Source organism: Cheilinus undulatus, linkage group 7 (assembly GCF_018320785.1).
Source record: "Cheilinus undulatus linkage group 7, ASM1832078v1, whole genome shotgun sequence".
NCBI lineage: Eukaryota > Metazoa > Chordata > Actinopteri > Labriformes > Labridae > Cheilinus > Cheilinus undulatus.
In genome coordinates, this window is record NC_054871.1 from 40564051 (window position 1) to 40583755 (window position 19705).

Here is a 19705-nt window from a genome sequence, read left to right on the forward strand (position 1 = left end):
AAAAAGGTGTATTCTAAGAAAGTCCCCAAGCAATGTTAATTTCGTCAACTGAAACTATGACAAAAAACCTTACTCAGTGACCTTCTTCAATGAGGAAGATGAGACTTAGACTAGTAAAAAATAGATCTGTGAAGATGAAACTCAGACAAAAAGTAGGTTAGTTACTGGATGCTTCAGTGTCCATGGTATTTCTCTACTGTGGATATTATCAGTAGAACACAGGAGAGATGGCAATATTTGCTTCCATATATTTTAGAGCAGTTCAAGTGTTGATAAGACATTGATATGAGTATTTTACATTTATATTAGTTTTACTATATTGCTAGTAAAATTAGTTAAAAGAAAATAACTGTTTAGCTAAAAGTAAAGACTAAAATGTAGAAAAAAATATAGTGGCTACAACAGGGCTGTGTAAAATGTTATGGAGTTTTTGTCAATTAAAAAAACTGCAAAATACAAGACATTTTAATCTAAAGACTAAAACTAAATTCAAAATAACTGCCAAAATTTACACTGTTAAATCTGCACCCATCTGAGCCTAGCTGATAAAATATGGTTTGATATGATGTGATATATGTTTTATTTTCTACACAAAATGATTTATTTTTATACAATATATCAAACAGAAAGATTTTATTTGGTTTGATATGATAGAATAAGACAGGTGTTCATAGATTGTTATTGAATAATCATTAATAAATTGTGATTCAAAATGATTTGCTTTTATTTAATGTGATAGGAGACAATTTAATTTGACAGTACAGTTTAGTTGATACAGTGTTGTTCAATACAAACTAGTATGAAAGGATGTTAAGAGAAAGGGTATAAAAGATAATAGGATGTGATACTGTTACATTTGGGGCTTGACATTAACTTTTTTGCTCACCAGCCGCAGTGGCTGGTAGTTTTGTAAAGTTACTAGCTACTCAACATTTCCACCAGCCAAAAATGGGAAACAATGTGTTATGTGCCAGACTGGGTATGTCTGGTGTGAAATGAAGCTAGCCCAATTTTTCCCTCAAAAACTAATCAATATAAGCTCTTCCCTTTCTCCTATCATTCAGAAAGTATTCAGACCCCCTTCACTTTTTTCAATATTGCTGTTGCAGCCGTAAAAACATTTTTTCTCATTAATCCACACCCGGTACCCCATCGTGTCAAAGTGAAAATAGAATTTTAGAAATGTTTGCAAATGTATTTAAATACAAAACTGAAATATTACATTGACCTAGGTGTTCAGACACTTTGCAAAATCACATGAGATTTAGCTCTGGTGCCTCCTTTTCCCTTTATTGCTGCTGAGATGGTTCTACACATTGACTGGAGTCCACCTGTGGTACATTAAACTGATTGGATATGACTTGGAAAGGGGCTACACAGCGGCACAGGGGTTAGCACTGTTGCGTCACAGTACGGAGGTCCCTGGTTTGCTTCCCGATCAAGGCCTTTCTGTGTGGAGTTTGCATGTTCTCCCTGTGCATACAAAGGCACACACCTCTCTATAGAAGGCTTCACAGCTGAAGATACATATCAGAGTAAACTCCAACCCATGAGGTCAAAGGAACTTCCTGCAGAGCACGTCTCATTTGATAGACAGATAGCTTTACAGGTAGAGGAACCAAAATGCTAGCTAGCTTAGCTGACAGGAAGTCAAGCTCAGTGGATGGGCTCTTGTCTGCCGTTAGGTTGTGAGACAAAGTGAGACAGCAATCTCAATATGGAAGCCACCACAGATTTGGCTTAAAAAGCTGTTTGAGTCCACCTGTTGTAATCCAACAGCTGATGTTGCACAGGCTTTGTCTAATTCTTTTTACAGTATGTGCAAAACACAGGCAAGCCCACTTGGCTTTCATATGGAGTTCTTTGCAAACGACATGCGTAATCTTAAAGGCAGGACACGATACAGATGTGATGCAATGCTGTAACAATATGATATGTGATATTATACAATTTTTTTAAATTATTATATTCTAGTAAAAATCAAAGTAACTGGTTACCAATTTGATACAGCAAAATCAATACCAATATCCTTGAGCCACCATATTATGTAGTGTCTCTTTTTTTAATTACCAAAAATTGGAGTCACACCTTCATATTGTTTAAATTGCATAACATTCACAATGTATGGTGCCTTAAGGTTGCAACTCTGACAACAACACTGCATGGCTGATGACAGCTTTTAGCTGAAAAGTGGATTGAATAACTGTACCTTCATTATTACAATAACAGGATGTTAAAAAAATGTATATTGAATAGTAAGTATGTATGCCTTAAGCTTTAGTCGCAATACAGGATGAAGATACTTGTTTATTTTCATGATGGGGTAATTCTTTTTCCCTTTAATCTAAGGTTAAAAAATGTCATTATGTCTCATAGTCTCTTTTATAAGTCCATCTCTTCCCACAGTCACACATCTCCTCAGCTGTATACCCACTCAAACTTGTCGACAACAGTGGGCTGGCCTATTTGTGATATAATGTGACCACAAAGAGCTTTATGTGCCCACAACCCTGAGGCCATGCTTCATGTCTAACCCTGTGAGAGTTTGGATACAATGCTCAACCTTGGTGGTCTCCAACAATCAGATCCTACATAAGGACAGTGCTAACACGTAACAGCCCTTCACAAAACTCTTTCATAATAATTCAACATTTAAATTTGTCAGCATATCCCACATGGCCGTCACTATGGGTTTCACTTGTCACCCCCCTTGTCTTTCACAGATTTTATTAGGCATGATGAAATGACCTCACTTTTTTAACCCCCTGGTGACACGCTGAGACTATCACTGTGTCGTAACTGTTGTACTTCTCTTAATCCAAACTCTACATGCTTTATAAGGATAAATCTGATAATAAGTGTCACACATTCACATGCATTTAATCCCTGTCTTAGAGGGATAAAGAAGTAAATTCCTACTTACTTTTTAAAAATGAACATGCACCTTAATGCTAAACTGGATTATTTTTAGGTCACTGTGTGATAAAGCAGAGCCGACAGTGTAGAGATCATTAAGCAAGGGGCCACTTCTGCAGCAGTCCATGTGTTAAAAATCGCTCTGACACTAATAACCAGAAATTGTACATTTAATATATTTTCTAATGCCTGGTACTCAATGATGCTTGTAGAAAGAATAAATAAAGGCCTGTGAATTGATTGTAAATGCCTCTAATGTGGCTGAATCAGTATTAAAATCCCTTCCTCTGGTCCTGTGCTGGCATGAAGAAGATCCTGTCATGTTACCATGCTGTTTGCAGTGGCTATGTTTCAGAACATGATGTTAGACTTGCCCAGCCCTCTGATGCCCTGACACTGCTATTGCACTTCCACTATTAAACTTTTAACACTTGAAAGAGGTCCAAAACAGCTTTTTGCTTTTATTAATATGTCAACATAGGCATGGTGTCAGACTTCCTGCACTTTCAAATATTTACCCTTTTGCACAAAACATTTCCAGATCCATATAATGACCACTTGAACTCTTTGCTCTCTCCTGTTTCCAAACAGTGGGACGTGGGGAGCGAGCTCTTGTTTGTGTAATGTCGCATTAACCTGTTCAGCCATTCAACCAGGCCTCTAAAGCAGAGCGAGTCCAACGCTGGGAAGACTCGGCAGCAGCCTCTTGCAGATGGGAACCTTTAATTTTTAAAGCGTTTTCATCCGCATGGCTGGTCCTCCGCACGTTGCGTCACGAAGCGTGAGTGCTAATCCCTGTTGCCTACCACCCCTCTGTTTGGTATGAAAAATCTGCCAGCCAAAGTGTATCTCCATCTTCATCTCTGCACTGTCTTTTTGAAGTGATGTTTTGATCGGTGCCCACTGAACCAAGGCCTGTGTAGTTTTAACTGAACTCTACTCATGGGACTGAGCACAAGGTGGGAAAAAAAGCTACATAATTGCCCTTTAAATGTCAGTTTACTCTTTCATGCCAACCTAAAGATATATAGGGACACGTCCAGGATTATTGGCAGATGCTGACACTATTTAAAATGTATTAAACATGATGATTTGAAGAGTTTTTCACATTTGCTTAGTATCAATTGCAGATTCCACCTTAAACTAAGTATACTGTCATCACACTTGGATGTCATGAGTAATGTAAAATGTGTAATTATTGGCAGTGTTTGACTGTGATTGTCTTAGTACTAGATATAAAACTTTATTCAGGGAGGCTGGCCAAGACTCATTTATTTTAGCATAGCAAATTATAACGTCTTTTACTGTAGAGCATATTAGAAGCTCTAGCATTTGTGATGAATGACATTTTCAGTATGGTGTTTTTTAATCCAAACACATTCACATGCCACTGACTCAGCAATGAGGGCAGTTTAAGGTTACGTGTCTTGCCAAAGAATACATTGACATGTGGCTGCAGGAGCTGGGGGTTGAATATTCCAGTCAAGAGACGATTCTACCACTGATCCACTGTCCCCCAGTGTGCTTGAATCAAAAGTAAACATTGTCTGGTTAATCCAAGAGAGTCTGGCAGCAGCCTGTTCAGTTCTGACAGCCACTCTAACGACATCTGAGACACCGTATATCTCAGAACGGAAATACACACTAAAACGTCCTAAAAACATCAAATTAAACTTTCATTTAGAGTTAAGGTTAAGGTTAAGGTAATGGTTAGGATACAAAGAGTTAAAAGTAAAAACCCTGACCTGCAAAACCTGATTTCAAAATGTTTGATAAAGCAAAGTAAACAGTCTGATTACAGGAAAAAAGTTTGTCCTCCTTGAACACATTCTAATGCAGCAAGCGTAGCTTCGTTAGCCTTATAAGCTACACAGATAGCATAGCTAAAGCTAAACTCACAGAAAAGCTGCGTAAGCTACATTTCTACTTTATCCGCATAGCTAAGAAATCTTAAGTTTGCTTTAGCTTATGTTACTAAAGCTAATCTAGCTATAGATGACAAAGCTATGTAGCCATGTAGCTAACTTAGCTATCCAGTTCTTCATCAAAAGGGCAGCTGGACTTGCTTGAGGTTCTTGAAGACGTTTCGACTCTCCTACAAAAGGCTTTCTCAGTTCTGAAGCTTCTGGAGTCCAGCTGTCTGGATGAACGAGAACCTACTAAGACTAATTTAGCCATGTAGATAACGTAAAGTTAATGTAGGTATGTCATCTATGTAGCTATGTTACTTTAGCTATGTTTTCTAACACATGCTCCCAAAGCTAACTTAGCTACATTGGCTTATGTCGTAACGTTAATTACGTAGTTAGCCTAGCAATGTTAGCTTTAGCTAAAGCTAAAAAAGCTAAAGTGCGCCACCATTTGTGTAACCACTTCTAAAAGGATCTATGCGTAGTTTAATCCAGGATAAGATCTCTGACCTTTACTCTGTTTTATTTGTTTTCTCTTCTTTGGTTATTTCTTGAATACAACTGCCAGACTTTGTTTATGAATACAGTTGATTTTTTTAATCTAACACTGAAATTTTTTTTGTATTGGGATGTTATGTCACTTCCTTTCTGAGATATACAGTGTCTCAGATGGTCTATGTGAGTGGCTGTCAGACATGAAGAGCCTGCAGCTAGATCCCTCTCAGTTCATCAATTAACATGAGGATACTTTGCTACAATAAGGAGACGTATTCTTTCTTTCTTTAGTTTTTAGATTTTTCCATTTGCTATCATGTTGTATTTACGGCATATTTCTGCCTTCTATTCATATTTCTATTAAATCCTTAATTTGTACTGCTATTAGAATGAAAGCAGCTGCAGCAACCACCACAAACCAGGAATCAATAAACTATAACTGATTTCCAATGTCCTCAGGACTGTTGTTTAACGAAAAATGGATCTTAGAAGGGAATTCTGACATTTTAAGTTGCATTCACCAAGTTACTGATATCTACCAGCAACACTGACACTTCCTTCTATGAGTTCTTTTTAGGTTTTGACTTTACCATGTTTGCAACAGCAGCTTTTGAGGTTTTACAATTTCTGTCAATCATTTTGAGGGGACCTGAGCAAGAGCAATAGCTCCTTTTTTACATGACTGGGGTTAAAGTTAACCACACAAATTTATCCGGTGGCGTTCAAGCTAAAACTAAATTACAGCGCTGCTTTTTAGCTCTTCTGAGATAGCATTGTAGTATGATTAGAGTTAAGTGGCCTGCAGCAGTTTGAAAGGAAGTTGGTAGTCAAAAGGGGTCATGGAGAAAACAAACCCTGCCCTTAACCTTAAGTCTATACAATGTTTGGAATTGAATAGGTTTATTTATATGTACTTAAAATACATGGACAAATTCTATGAAAAGACCAAATTTCACCATGAAATGATCCCTCTGGAATTGCCTCTCTAACTGAATCCTGATATCTTTGATTTGCTCTGAGTCTCTGAGCTCCAGTCAAAACATGAAAAGACTCATTGTTGTACTGGATGGCACGTTCCAGGTGAAAACTCTCTAGAGCATAACATTTGTATTAATCCGCAGCTGAAAAGAGCACCTTAAATTCACATTTTCTTCTATTCTTGTAACATTCGTTAAAGACTACATATCCCGTTGGATGCATGGACTATTGCAAGCTTCTTAGCTTTTACCTAACCTTGGCTAAGTTGTTCATCTTTTACTTGCCTTCAAATTTTCAGAGCAAACAAAACACTTATGAAGGTAAAAGACACTGGAGTCTGCAGCAGACGCAGGAGTGTGTCGCTCATAGATGTCTGTGTATTTATCTATGTTTAGAAAGGCAAAAGAAAGAGACTATTGAAGCTACTACAGCCTTTTAGAAGATCCTAAACACTGCCACATCAAGTTCTGCGGTTTTGTGTATGTCTTCAACATGCGATTCAGTCTCTCAGCCACAAAAGAAGATTTGCTAGACAGCATGTCACACCAAAACAAAAATCTGTGAACCCCCGCCATTTTACGTCTGAGTTCTGTAGTCTCTGTGGTCCTCTTTGGATGGGTTTGTTTGATAGTTTCCTTGGTGGATATGAAAGATTAATGTGGCAGAAACACCTGCAGCAGTTCCTCAATGACAGCTGTAAAAGTGCAGTGGAACAGCTGTGAGAAGACAGCTCGACTGGCGTGCCCCCATAAAGCGAACTGTTAAAACACGGTGTCACAGCTTTGTGAGTCATCGTGTAACTGCCCCAGCAATCACAATCGACTTTTCCTTTCATGAGGCTTCAATACGGACGCAGCCTTTTCTTCTTATTGCGTGTAACTTTTGGCCTGTGCCATATGCTCTCTCTTCTACTGAGTTTATGTGTGGGTGTGCATTTCTGCATGTCTTCCTGTGGTGTGTCTCAAGGGAGGGACTTGTAGTTTTTGGTACAGGCTAGGGCTGGGCAACCAAAAATCACATCTCAGCATTTATTTGGTGAATAGCAAGAACACAATATCTTCATGTTCTTTTCTGAAATCATATTAGCTGAATAGTCAACTTGGATATGATTCTGATAAAAATCATCCCTAAAACTTTCTTGATATCATGTCAGCAGTGACAGAAGTTTCCCAATATTGTGCATTTTTTGTTTTTTTTTAATGGACAAATTGCGGACTGACTCCTACTAGTGATTGTAATTCTTGTTCTTAAGTGATCCAGATCATTCTCAGGTAATTATTTTCTTAAATGCCCCATCTCCCTAAAATGCTTTGCGGGCTGGGTGAAACCTGCTTACTGGCTGGGCCGTATGACACGCCTGGTATAAAACATTATTGTTTTTCCATCGAGTCCTCAGTGCATGGTGTGCCTGTGGTAGAACATTGTGCAGATCATCATTCTGTTAATCAGATAACAACAGCAATAATGAAACAGCGATATGGTTTAAAATTAAAATCAATACTGCTGTATTTTCAGGCTATTCGTGATACAGGGTATATAACGATATTTTGAAATCACCTCCAAATTACTGTATCAGTTTGTAATTCAGGACTGTGGCACGGAGTTTAGTGCTGTTGCCTCACAGCAAGGAGGTTCCTGGTTGACATCCTGGTCAGGGCCTTTCTGTGCAGGGTGTGTATGTTCTCCCCGTGCATCCATGGGTTCTCTCTGCCACCTTGTAGGTGCTGGTTAGGATAGTTGGGGACCCGAAATTGACCGTAGGTGTGAGCGTGAGCGTGCCAGGTTGTCTGTCTCCATACGTCAGCCCTGTGGTTGACTGGCAGGGTGATCCCTGCCTCTTGCCTAAGGACAGCAGATAACGCAGTCAGAGATCAATTTACTGTTCCATGTATCATCTCAATTGGACCGGACTAGACTTGGCATTCTGCACATACTCTACAGATTTCAACCGGAAGTGGATAAGAGTAAATACTGAGTAAAATATAGAAAAGGTCCTGTTGTCATCTGCCTTCAGATAACACCATTAACCAGAGGGTTAGCTTGCAGTAAAGAGTATAGAAAGTATGGAACAGGGCTGGACTGGGAAGAAAATTCAGGGTGGAGTAAATGAATCTTTAGGAGACATGATTGGACCAGTTACCTGTCATTATAAAGAGAACAACCAATAGGCTACTGCACCTGCTCCCTGGGCTGCTGATCAGTGGAAACAATTATAAATAAATTGTACCAGCTCCACAATGCGTCAACCCACTGGGAGAATACTCAGTTTGCCAGTCTACCCCTAAACAGATCCAAACCAAGCCATGCTAGTTTACTTTTCCATCACCTGTTTGGCTAACCTGGAATGGTTCTGCTCTGGAGCAGGGCCCAAGTGCACCTGCCCGGCCTCCAAGCATGCCACCATGACTTAACAGCAGTTCATCATCATTCAGGGATGCCTCGCAGTCGTGTTTAAGAAGCAACCGCTGCACCAAACTCTAAAAACCTGCCAGATTACCAATAGAAGAAGAAAAAAAACTCTTCTTCTGGTGGAACAAGCCAATGCTTACTGAACATCATTGACCCAAAATGTTGCGTCATCAGCTCTCGATGCACCCTAAAATGGGTCGCTCGACTGTGGTGGAAAAAAAATCCCTGTTGCATTGGGCTAATCTGACATGCCAGATGGATTTGTTTCACACATCCATCTGGGAAAACTTAAATAGGAAATGTTTGGGAAAAGGCAGAGGCTTTAAAAACACTCGGAGTATGATTGGGTGAACGTTCTGTCTGTCACATCTCTATTGGCCAATCAGAGCAACAAAACACGTGACGTAGCAGCTATCAAGCTGTGCGTACGCAGCTACTGTGGAATAAAGCGAAACATGGCGACTGTAGACATGTAAGTTCTCGACTTTTGTCGTTTTTGAGAAGAAAACAACTCACTGCTGTTCTTTGTTCTTCTTTTAACGAAGGAACGTCATCAAGTTCTGATAAAACTGGCGCTTTAGCAGCATCCATGCTAATCTCTTCCTCCATAACTGCACCAGCTCTTGCTGCTGCTTGTTTACGCCACGACTCTGCTGCACATGAAAGTACTGCCCCTCATTGCTGATTGGTCCTGTCACTTTCTAACCGGGCCCAAACAGTTCAGATGGGAGCTTCGCAAGATGGATTCGCCAGTGAGAAACAAGGAAACGGGCGTATCCATCTGCTTTGCAAGGTTAGTGATGGGCTGCTTTGCTGAGTCAAACCAAGTACAGCCAAGCCACTCAGTGTAATGGTTAGGCCCCACAAGTTGTTTGGGTTTTAAGGATAAAAGGCTGGGAACTACTGCTGTCACTCAGCTTTACTATGCATATAAACATTGTAACTAAGTTATTTAAAAAATACAAAAACGTGGCAGCATTTCCATATATTAATATAGTCATAATTTTCTATAGTCTAATAATAAGTTTCAATGATAAAATCTCCATTATTTTCATGATCAGCAAAATCAAAAACGGTTGTCACACATATATTCAACCAACAGGGAGAGAGTAGTGTCTAAATCGCAAAAATATGACAGGAATTTATTTGTGTTATTTTAACAGTGTGCAGGAGTTGCCTCCTTTTCATTTCATTAAATAAAACAATAGATTAACCAACATTTGGAGTCTTGAACTTTTATTTTTATATGCTGCAATATAAGAAAGTTATTGAAATCAGTAACTAATAATATATATTACTAAATAAATTAACAAAATGAAGGAAAATGAGACCAGACACTTCCAGTGGAATATCTTGTGGCCAATAAACATCAATGTAAACAGCATCATCTCACTTTTCATCTCTTTTGAAAATATTCTGACACATTTAAAATAAACTCAGTATATTGCTCAGTCCTATTGCACACAAAAGGAATAAACAAATAAATGAATTAGCTTATGAAATTTCAGGAGATCACAGCAAACTAAGTAATAATCAGATAAAAAGTAAAGAGTGTGCACTTTATTAAATCATCACATTTTTACACACAATCTAAATCTGTTCCCTTGCAATCAGTCAAACTTTATGTAGCACATTTCAGACAAATTCAATTGCATTTTAGAGTGCTTAATAATAGAGACTGATGCAAAATTATCACAATGAAATGATTCAGAGACTAATGAATGCCGATATGAATTTAACAAGATAGCTTTAAAACAAATGATGAATGACTGAAATGATCAGAGACAGAACAATAAAATTCTAAATTAATCAAAACAGGAAGCGTGTCCACACATGTTGAGTCATATCATGGTTTTGTACACGCTGCATCTATTCTGTCACATATATATCTGTGTGGGTTTCCTCTGGGCGCTCTGGTTTCCTCCCACAGTCCTGAGAGCGCAGGGTGAAATGGAAACTCCCATGTCAGTGAACGTGCTCATCTGCCGGTGATAGATGGGTGATGACTGTCTGAGGAATACACTGTCACTGCTGAGTGTTTGCTTAATCTCCAATCATGAAGAATAGAAAACAGATGCAGCCAGGACTGTCAGGACTCAATGTGTACTCAGCTTCCCTAAAGAGTTACACTTGACTGTAAAGAGATGCTCTTACATTATTTTCTCCCCTGTTCACAGTCGGATCTTGAACATGTGTATCAGCAGTATGAGAGTACCAGCCTGTTTCCAGTGCAGTAAATAATCAGCTGCAGGCAGATGCTATGAACCCTGCATGGCAACATAAACAGTAAAACCAAGGCCTTACATACTAAACACATCAGTATTTAACTCAGGGGGATTTCCCAGCATAAAAATGACATTGTCACATTTTACAAACTCCTTTCATTGTTCGCACCACAGTTTTGTTGTCACCTATTGTCATGTAGTGGTTTACCAAAGCTCTGTTCTTCTTTACCACTTAGAAACAATTGTGAGCAGTAGAAAATGAAATGAATTCATGATGTTAGTAAAGTGCTGCTTCTTCAGCAGGTCACTGTTGTTTTTAAAGTGGAATCAAAGAATTTGTCTGTTGTAAAATAGGTTGATGTTCTGCCCAGTAATATTCCTAGACTTATAATTTAAAATCCATTTAACCCTTTGAGCCAAAATGTTTTTTTTTTTTCAACCATGTTGTTTCTCCTGGACTTTTTCTCTTAAAACTCCTGTAAAACATCAACCTCTGTGATGCACAGTTAAGCTTCAAACATCCTTTTTTTTCAGGACAACCTGGGTTTTAAGAATATGTGTGTTGCAGTGATGTCACTTGAAGTTAAAAACAATGTTACAGGGCTGTAACGATGAAAGAAAATAAGGAAGCTGAAATTAAAACGCAAAGATTTGTATGTGTTACACACAGTAAACAATTATGACTAAGGGTTTTTTTTTGCACTAACTTGTTCTCCTATCTCTTTGGGGCCAAAAACTAAAGAAGTAATCATTCTGTGACAAAGACTATTAGAAATATTCACACTTTTACTAAAAAGTCCTTGCACTTTGGGGAATTTGAGTCATTATTCAAAGCAGGTCCTGTCTGCAGTGACATGGAGGGACACATCAAAACCTCTCTGTGGCTCTTTCTCTCTATTAGGGGCCATTCAGTCTCACTTTTCCAGTTTCTAAGTCTAAACATGCGCTGTTTGGTGAAGCATGGCGTGGCCATGGAACAGCCTGCCATTGGTTGTTGTAGCCCAGTCACGATCATTGTGGGGTACAAACAGACAATATGACACTGGCATTAGGAGCTAGTGTCAGGCGATCAATACATGTATTATAAAATAGTTAAAAAGTCATTCCGAATTGGAGTTACTGGTGTGGATTAAATCTTTAAAGACCCAGGGAAGTCAGCCAAGTTCCAGGCTCGCTAGAAAATATCCTGTAAAAGCTACAAAGGCTAGGATAGTGCCATTAGAACAACCCAGCAGAGGGCTTTCAGAGGACAGAAGTGGCTATGATTTCTGGTTCACAATATTCAACTTTGAGTAACACATGCCTTTTTTTATTATGTACATCAACACCAGACTCAGGGGTTAGATGTAAATTATAATTGCATTTAGTTGACCAGTCTAAAGTCAAGAAAACACATTCCTGAAACCAACTTCACACATCCCAATGCTGCAAGGCTGGTTCATATTAGCCTTCACCTTGTTGTGCAGATGGACTCTCTGAGGATGATGTTGTCATATACGACAAGAACAGACACATAATATTCAAAGTTAAATAACTATTGAAATGTAAGTCATTGCCACTTACTTGTTTTTCCCTCTGAAAGCCCTCTGTTGTGCCATTCTAATGACGCTATCCACACCTTAATAGCTCTTCCAGAATGTTTTCTTGCGAGCCTGGAACTTGGCTAACACTTTTTATGATTCGGGTGTTTGAAGTTCGATTGTACATCACAGGGTTAATGTGTTAATGTTTTTAAGACAAGAAGTCCAGGTGAGTCAAAATTGTAAAAAGAAAAAATAATCTTAGCACATGAATGGTTATATGGTATTGTCACTTCTCGTATAAATTTCTGCTGATATTTATAGCAGATGTCTAGGCCGTACATATCGGCAATATAAATATCAGTCTTGAATATCAGCAAAAAGTACAAATGTACCATAAGGTAAAGGTAGTTGGTGCCACACTTTGAAGGAGGCCCACCGTGAGCCCTGATCACTTTGAATGAAGCCCTAAATATAAAACAGCTAGGAGACCGTCTATTTATCAACTGCTAGCTGTGATCCGGTTGTCAAAAAAAATTGGAATTAGCGTTCAATGAACAATTACAAGCCTGTGCACACCAGACAAGTCTTTTTCTTGTGATTAATTCACATGTAATATCTCTTTTTTCAAACCTGTAATCATTCAGCAATGTTATTTTGACGGGCAAAATTGCATCTTCAATGTTTGTCTCTTGCCAGTGCTAATTTATTTTTTGATCTTTGATATGATATTTTATTGCCTAGTGAAAGATCAAGACTGAAAACAGACATATGAATGGGCCAATATGCTATATGACAGCTGGGACTGTTGGGAATTTACTCCAATGATACATTAAACCACAAAGTCTACTCAGACACAAAGCTAACCGCTGCTCGGGATCAATCGGCTGCCTGAAATTTCTCCTCGGCCCAGTCCTGTGAAGCAAACATGGCATCCCCCTCATAGCTTATCTTGAGTGGACCCTAATTATTTTGATTAATAATACTATATAATCAATCTATAATGAGTAAACCTAACCTCACTGAAGAGAGGGGGCAATGCTGACAGGCAGACCATTTTAGTTCATATCTCAGTTTACTATTGAAAAGTGTAACACTGCAGACATCCATGGTGCGACTGTTTTTTGAAAGACTGTAACAGAATTTATTTGGAAAATCATGTTGCTCCTGATGTGAGCAGGAAGGCGCAACAAAATACACTTCCTTTATTTGCAATTTCACGCCCTTTATATGTCACCCTTGGTGTGTTAAGGCCTTTGCTTTTCTAGATTCTTAAAGAGATGATCAGTATTTTATCTTTGCATTTGTACAATTCTTAGTCATATTAAAGAGGCTATGAATTAGATGTGATTTAGGCATGATTTCATCTATGAAGTCAAAGGAAGGATAGCAAACAACAACATGTCCATCCAAACAAGGCCACGTGTCATGAGCAGCTACCAAAGAGGTCCAGAAGAAACGAGACGTTAGACATGAAAATATCATTATATTTTATTGGAAGAAATGAAAGACAGCAGACAAAGAATTAGGATATTTCTGACCTGTTCTGAATGCCAAACAGGAAATCAGTCAGATGATCATACATACTGTAACCCTTTAGAAAAAAACATGACAGTGTCTTGAACTACTTACGTTAATCACAATTAAAATGCTCCAGCACTTGTGTAAGTCATTGAAGTCAGAGTTTATCCAATTTCTTTAGGCTGAAAATAGAGGAAATAAACAGGGTTTTATCACACACCAAAAAGATTTGGATAGTTGTACTTCCTGTTCTAAAAATGGGTCAGTTTGAGGCACTCTTTGGATATGGATACACATATTCATTAAAACCCAGGAAATCTCCAGGACACTCCCCTGTTTCAACCTTTAAAAATGCATCTATTGTCATGACATGGTCACGCTCGACCATAAAACACGCTCTGACCCACAGAGAGTTCAAAACCCGTCACTTTCCTCACACTTCTATTGTCAGAGAAGATGCAGAGGGAGAAAACCTTTGAAGGATTTTGGGAAGCTTCCCATTTAGCAGTTTCTTTCAGGAAACCTCGCATTCTTCAGTCTGAAAAAAATCACATTTTCTTCTGAGCCCTTTGGTTTATGAGATTGAGCTGGTATTAAATGTTATTTAAAATTGTAAAGAATTGCACTTACACTATAAAGATTGAAGTCTGAGTGGGGTTCAGGGCTATACAGACCTACAGTGTAGGCTGCGGCATTGCATCAATGCAGAATAAGGTTAGATTCTCATCTGCTTTCATAAAAGGAGAATTCTTTTGCAACTGATTTAAGTCACCCTATCATTGGCTCACTTCTTCTGGTCTTTATAAACCAAAGAATCTTTATAATTTAGAGCTTTGTTTTGTCCTTCAGTATTGTCTTTATTTAGAGAGAATGGCAAAGTTGAAAATTAGGGAAGAGAAGGAGAATAACATGAGGGAGAAGAGTTGAGGGTCAAAGTCAGACCTGAGCTGTCTGCTTTGAGGATTACCGCCTCTGAACACTGGACCAGATTTTTCTTAAATCTGTTCTTCAGAATCAGAATCGAGTTTTATTGCCAAGGACATTTTCACTTAAAGGAATTTTACTTTGTGTTTTGGTACAGAAGAAAAAGAAGAAAATATTAAGAGGACAATAAAATATTTAGCGACTAGAAACTAAGTAGATTATTTTAGAAAAACAGAGTAGCAAACTTAGAAATTCTAAAAACAATCTAAACATCACAAAGTATGTAAAAAGTTGCAAAAAGGAGATACCGTACAGATGTGGAAGTTTCCTGGTGATTAGGATATTGTGCTTTCATTTCAAAGGAATATAACACACACAGTGTGCGGTTGAAAAAAGAAGCAATTAATATAAAGTACAGTCTGTATAAACTTGCATTATTTTTGTCTGCTGGTTCTGGGGTTTAGTGAGAGTAAGGTGAGAGGGCCGGAGTACTGTTCATTAGACTGACAGCAGAGGAGAAGAACTGTTCTTGTGGCAGGAGGTTGTGGTCCTGATAAACCTCAGCAGCCTACCAAGGGGAGGGCCTCAGAAAGTTAACATTTTATCTCTCTTTTCAGCACTCAAATGTTTGTAACAGTGCTCTGGTGTGGTCTTAAATTTTGTTCTTAGCTAAGAAAAAATCACAGATAAGGAGACTTAAAAACTGAGTAAAAGGGTTTCAAGAATACATTTCTTCTTAGGAATGATTTGTAAATGAGGCCCACTGAGCATGGGAACAACTAACAAGCATCCCAGAGCTTTTATTTTTAATGGAAGTTGTATTTAATTGTGTTTTATGTCAATTCATACTCCTAATATTGTGACATTTTGTATCGTTAAAATGGACAAAACAATGAGTAATAAATCACTGATGTGGTTAAACACTGAGATTATTGTAGTTTGTGTTTGAAAAGATGACACATAAATGACACGTTCTACAGAAAGTTTATCTCTAAATAAGAAAATCTAGTTGTTGTGGGTTTATTGTGCACTTCAGGTCCCTGTGTGCATAAAGTGACATCCCACTGGGAAATATTTGCCATCATCAAAGGATGTAACTGCATCCTGAAACAGAAATTTCCCATTCAGCACGCCGTGTATGGAGTCTTCCTCACACACGCTAAGATCATTTTTCCTTTTTTTCCCCTCCTCCTTTTAATTCATCTTGTATTTTGTTAGCCATTTGAGCGTCGACAAATGAAAGCATTTGCATTGAAAGGACAGGTGGGTGTGAGACACCAGCGCGCGTCTGAATCGCAGCATTAAGAGCAGGCAGAAGAATATCAAAAGTAGGAAGCATTCAGACGGCAGGAGGAGCAGGGATTTGAGCAGATATTAAAAGATGATTGTGCGTGGGCTTTTCTACAGTGCTCCAGAGAAAGAATGTAAACCCCGTATCAGTCAGACGGAGGATAATAAACAGCCAAAAACATCAGAACACAGCACAACAAACACAAACAAAAAGAAGGACGGGAAGAAGCGCGGCATATAAATAGTTCAAATATTTCAAGTGATTTCAGAATGCGATGGTGAAACACTGGATGTTTGTGTCCTCATCCTTAGCGAGTTGTTTTACTCTTGTACTGTTCTTTTCACTGTAACTGTATGGAGGTCAGAAAAGTCCACTAAATAAACATCACTAAAGCTGTTCTATCTTATTGTCTATCTATATCAGCTGAATCAAAATATAATAACAACATACCACACTCTCAGTATCCTTCATAAAAATGACAGATTTAGAAAAAGTGGTTTCAAAATGAGGTTATACATCTTCATCTCTACTTTCACTGATCAGATTTTCTGACAGCTGCCTCAACACTGAAATTATTGCAACACTTTTCTGTTATTAAGTCCTTTTGTTGTAAAAACACTTTGTTGTTTTCGATGCTCTTTGTCTCAAACATCACTGTTTTGATTTGCTATTCTGACACGTTGCAAGACAAGACGAGCGTCAGAAATGTTTAGGATCTCCAAGAGATTTTCTTTCACCTTTGACGCCTTCTTACTTTATTAAATAGGAAACATGAAGTCATGTCAGAACACAGCAGGAGTTACCTTCTCTTTTATTTTACAAAATAATATAACCAACTGCCAGAGTGGATTGTGTAATGGTATGTAATAGTCTGACTGTACGATTGAATCTAACACACTTCTGATTACTGTGACTGAAGAGGTGCACAACAAGACAGTGAGCTGCCACCACCATCATCATGAAGATTTGTAGAAACTGCAGGAGTCTGTGTGACAAATTCAAGGTTTTTAAAATTGATCTTACAAATGTATTTGTTGGGCTTTTTTGCCCTCATTCAGAGAGGATGGTGTAGGAAATCAGGGGGACAACACTGGGGACAACCGAACCACCAGGCCATCTCTGTCCTATATTTAAGGTTTTTAAGAATAATGCCTGCTTTGATTTCCAGGGAGTGCATGGCTAGAATACCCCATATGGATAGATACATATGACAATGCGTATACAATTAGTTCAAAAGCAAGCTAATCCACAGTAGCATGAATCTGAATATTATAGCTTTATGCTAAAAAGGAAGAGGCTGGGGTGGAGGAGGTTAAGCTTTGCCAGCAGCAGCAGCAGTGTGGTGCATCAGCATCAATGCAAGCAGGGAATAGTGAGAAGTACGTCATATTTGAATACAATGCTGTGTTGAGAGAAAGAGCTGTGATTGGCTGTGGGAGATTGATCATGGCTGGTCATAAGACTACCGTGTCCTGCATGAACTAACGCTAAGCTTCATGAGTGTGACAAACACCAAATAATGTAGAGCCTGTTGAATCAGGATTGAAAGTGGTGTCATCACTATAACAAATTAAATATGTTTTACCCTTTATAGGGCAAGGAACTTTATATGGTCACTTCAGTCGACTTACTTCGTGGCCTTCTTCCAACTCTCTGTGATACAGTTGAACGAGTGTGAATTTTCAGTGGAGCTCTGTCAATGTCACAGAAAGTGACTTTACAGTGAGCAGTCCAGAGTATCACTAACTTCCTGTTTTCTCCAGAACTCCTAAAAGGCAGTTTTGATAAAACTAATATATATATACTAAGGAACCTTAGTGCTGTATGTCATGATAGGTTTTGCTATCTACACCTGCTTTTATTGTTAAATCAAAGATTTTAACACGAACCTTACTGTGTGAAAAAGAATTTGTTATGGATCGAAAATGAAATAAGAGAACATTAAAAAGGTTCAGATGATTAATGTCCACTGAGCTAATTGTTTTTGAAGTAAAATGAGACATTAAGGAGCAGTGGTGGACTTATTTACCTTAACCAAAGTGTGTTGAAAGGGGCAATAAAGGATGTGATTAATCGTGATAATAAAAAAAGTATATTGTTAAAAAATCTTTGGATGTCCAAGAATAATATTCGAGGGTTTAAATCGTCAAGTTCCTGAGTATTTGAGTGAGTGCCCTCTAAAGGGTTAATAGTTGTTTTTGTCTGATTAATCTGTTGTTTTGCCCTTTTTGTTTTATTTTATTGGTGCCTCCCAGTAAGACTGTTCCTGATCTGAATCAGGAACCCTCTTAATGAAATCACAACAGAGCGTTTGCATGTTTTACTCATGCGTGCTGGTACTCCGGCTTCCCTCCGTCTGAAACAATACGTTTAGTTGTCCTTAATTGTGATTGTGCCTGATTGTTTGATGTGCTTGATTTTCAATTTTAATATAATAATTTTGACTTTCAACGATCATGTAAACAAGGTAATCGTGATTTAATTATTGTTGGGCTGCATGACATGTGCTTGTTTTGTTCATGGGTAGTAATCGTGTCAGTGTTTCTTTTCTATCTTTGCAATGAGAGTTCATCACCAGTCTTTTAAACATGGTTGGTTTGTTTCCTTTTTTTTAATATACATTTTTATGATAAAATTTCTAATTTTTACATGTTCTTTTTCATATATTGAATGTTTGTTTTTTAATGAACCCCACCTTGATACACTGAACCACTGCTGCCTCATAATTTTACACACAAATTTCTTAATTAGCTGGCTAGCTAATGTAGGAGTTTAATTTTTAGGGCGTCTAGTTGGAGGACAGTTAGTCTTAATCATGACTTGTCAGTGTCAGGCTCTGTGAGTCTGAAATTAATCATTTTTAGCCTCATTGTGGGTCCTACACGCTAAGTGCTGAGCATGGGGTTTCTTTGAAAAATTCAATGTGAATCTAATTTTTTTGCTCATATAACTACAAATACAATCATTACTGTCTCTCCTCTCAGTTTCTCTTTTGACATATTGACCTTTCAAACCCTCTGGAGCGATTTTCAAGAGCTAGAACTACAACAGTAGCGAAGTGATCACTTGGAGTGTGTTGATGGTGTTGCTGGTTTGACCTCAAAGTGGCTTTGAGGTTTTTAAATAATATGCAAAGGTCTTTCAGGTTTTGAAATCTCACATAAGGATTCAGCAACTTTTACCCTGATTCAGCAACTTTTCTGTGTAAGTGAGGTAAGCGACTGATGCCCAAGTCATGTCTACTGACAGTAAACTCCTCACAGCTTCAGTTTAAAAAAGCGGTATCAGTCTTAATATTTGGGTAAAGTTCTGTTTATTATAGCCTTTTTCTATCAGTTAAAGGGGATTTCAGACCTTGTTTGGACATTAAACAAAAAAACAAACTTTAAAAATCTGCAAACAACTATCACCACTTTAGACTGCTGGCTAACCTTGAACTTGTAAGTAAGTATGACATCTATTAATGCCCAACTATGGTTTATGCTCCTGAAAATAAATATCAGAAATCTATGAAGT

At 38.1% G+C, this 19705-nt stretch overlaps 1 protein-coding gene across 4 annotated transcripts in view; it reads left to right on the forward strand.

The window, feature by feature from the left end:
* LOC121512653 (LIM domain containing preferred translocation partner in lipoma) overlaps positions 1–19705 on the forward strand; it is a 340478-nt gene that overhangs the window by 80936 nt on the left and 239837 nt on the right. The gene's annotated exons all lie outside the window — the stretch shown is intronic.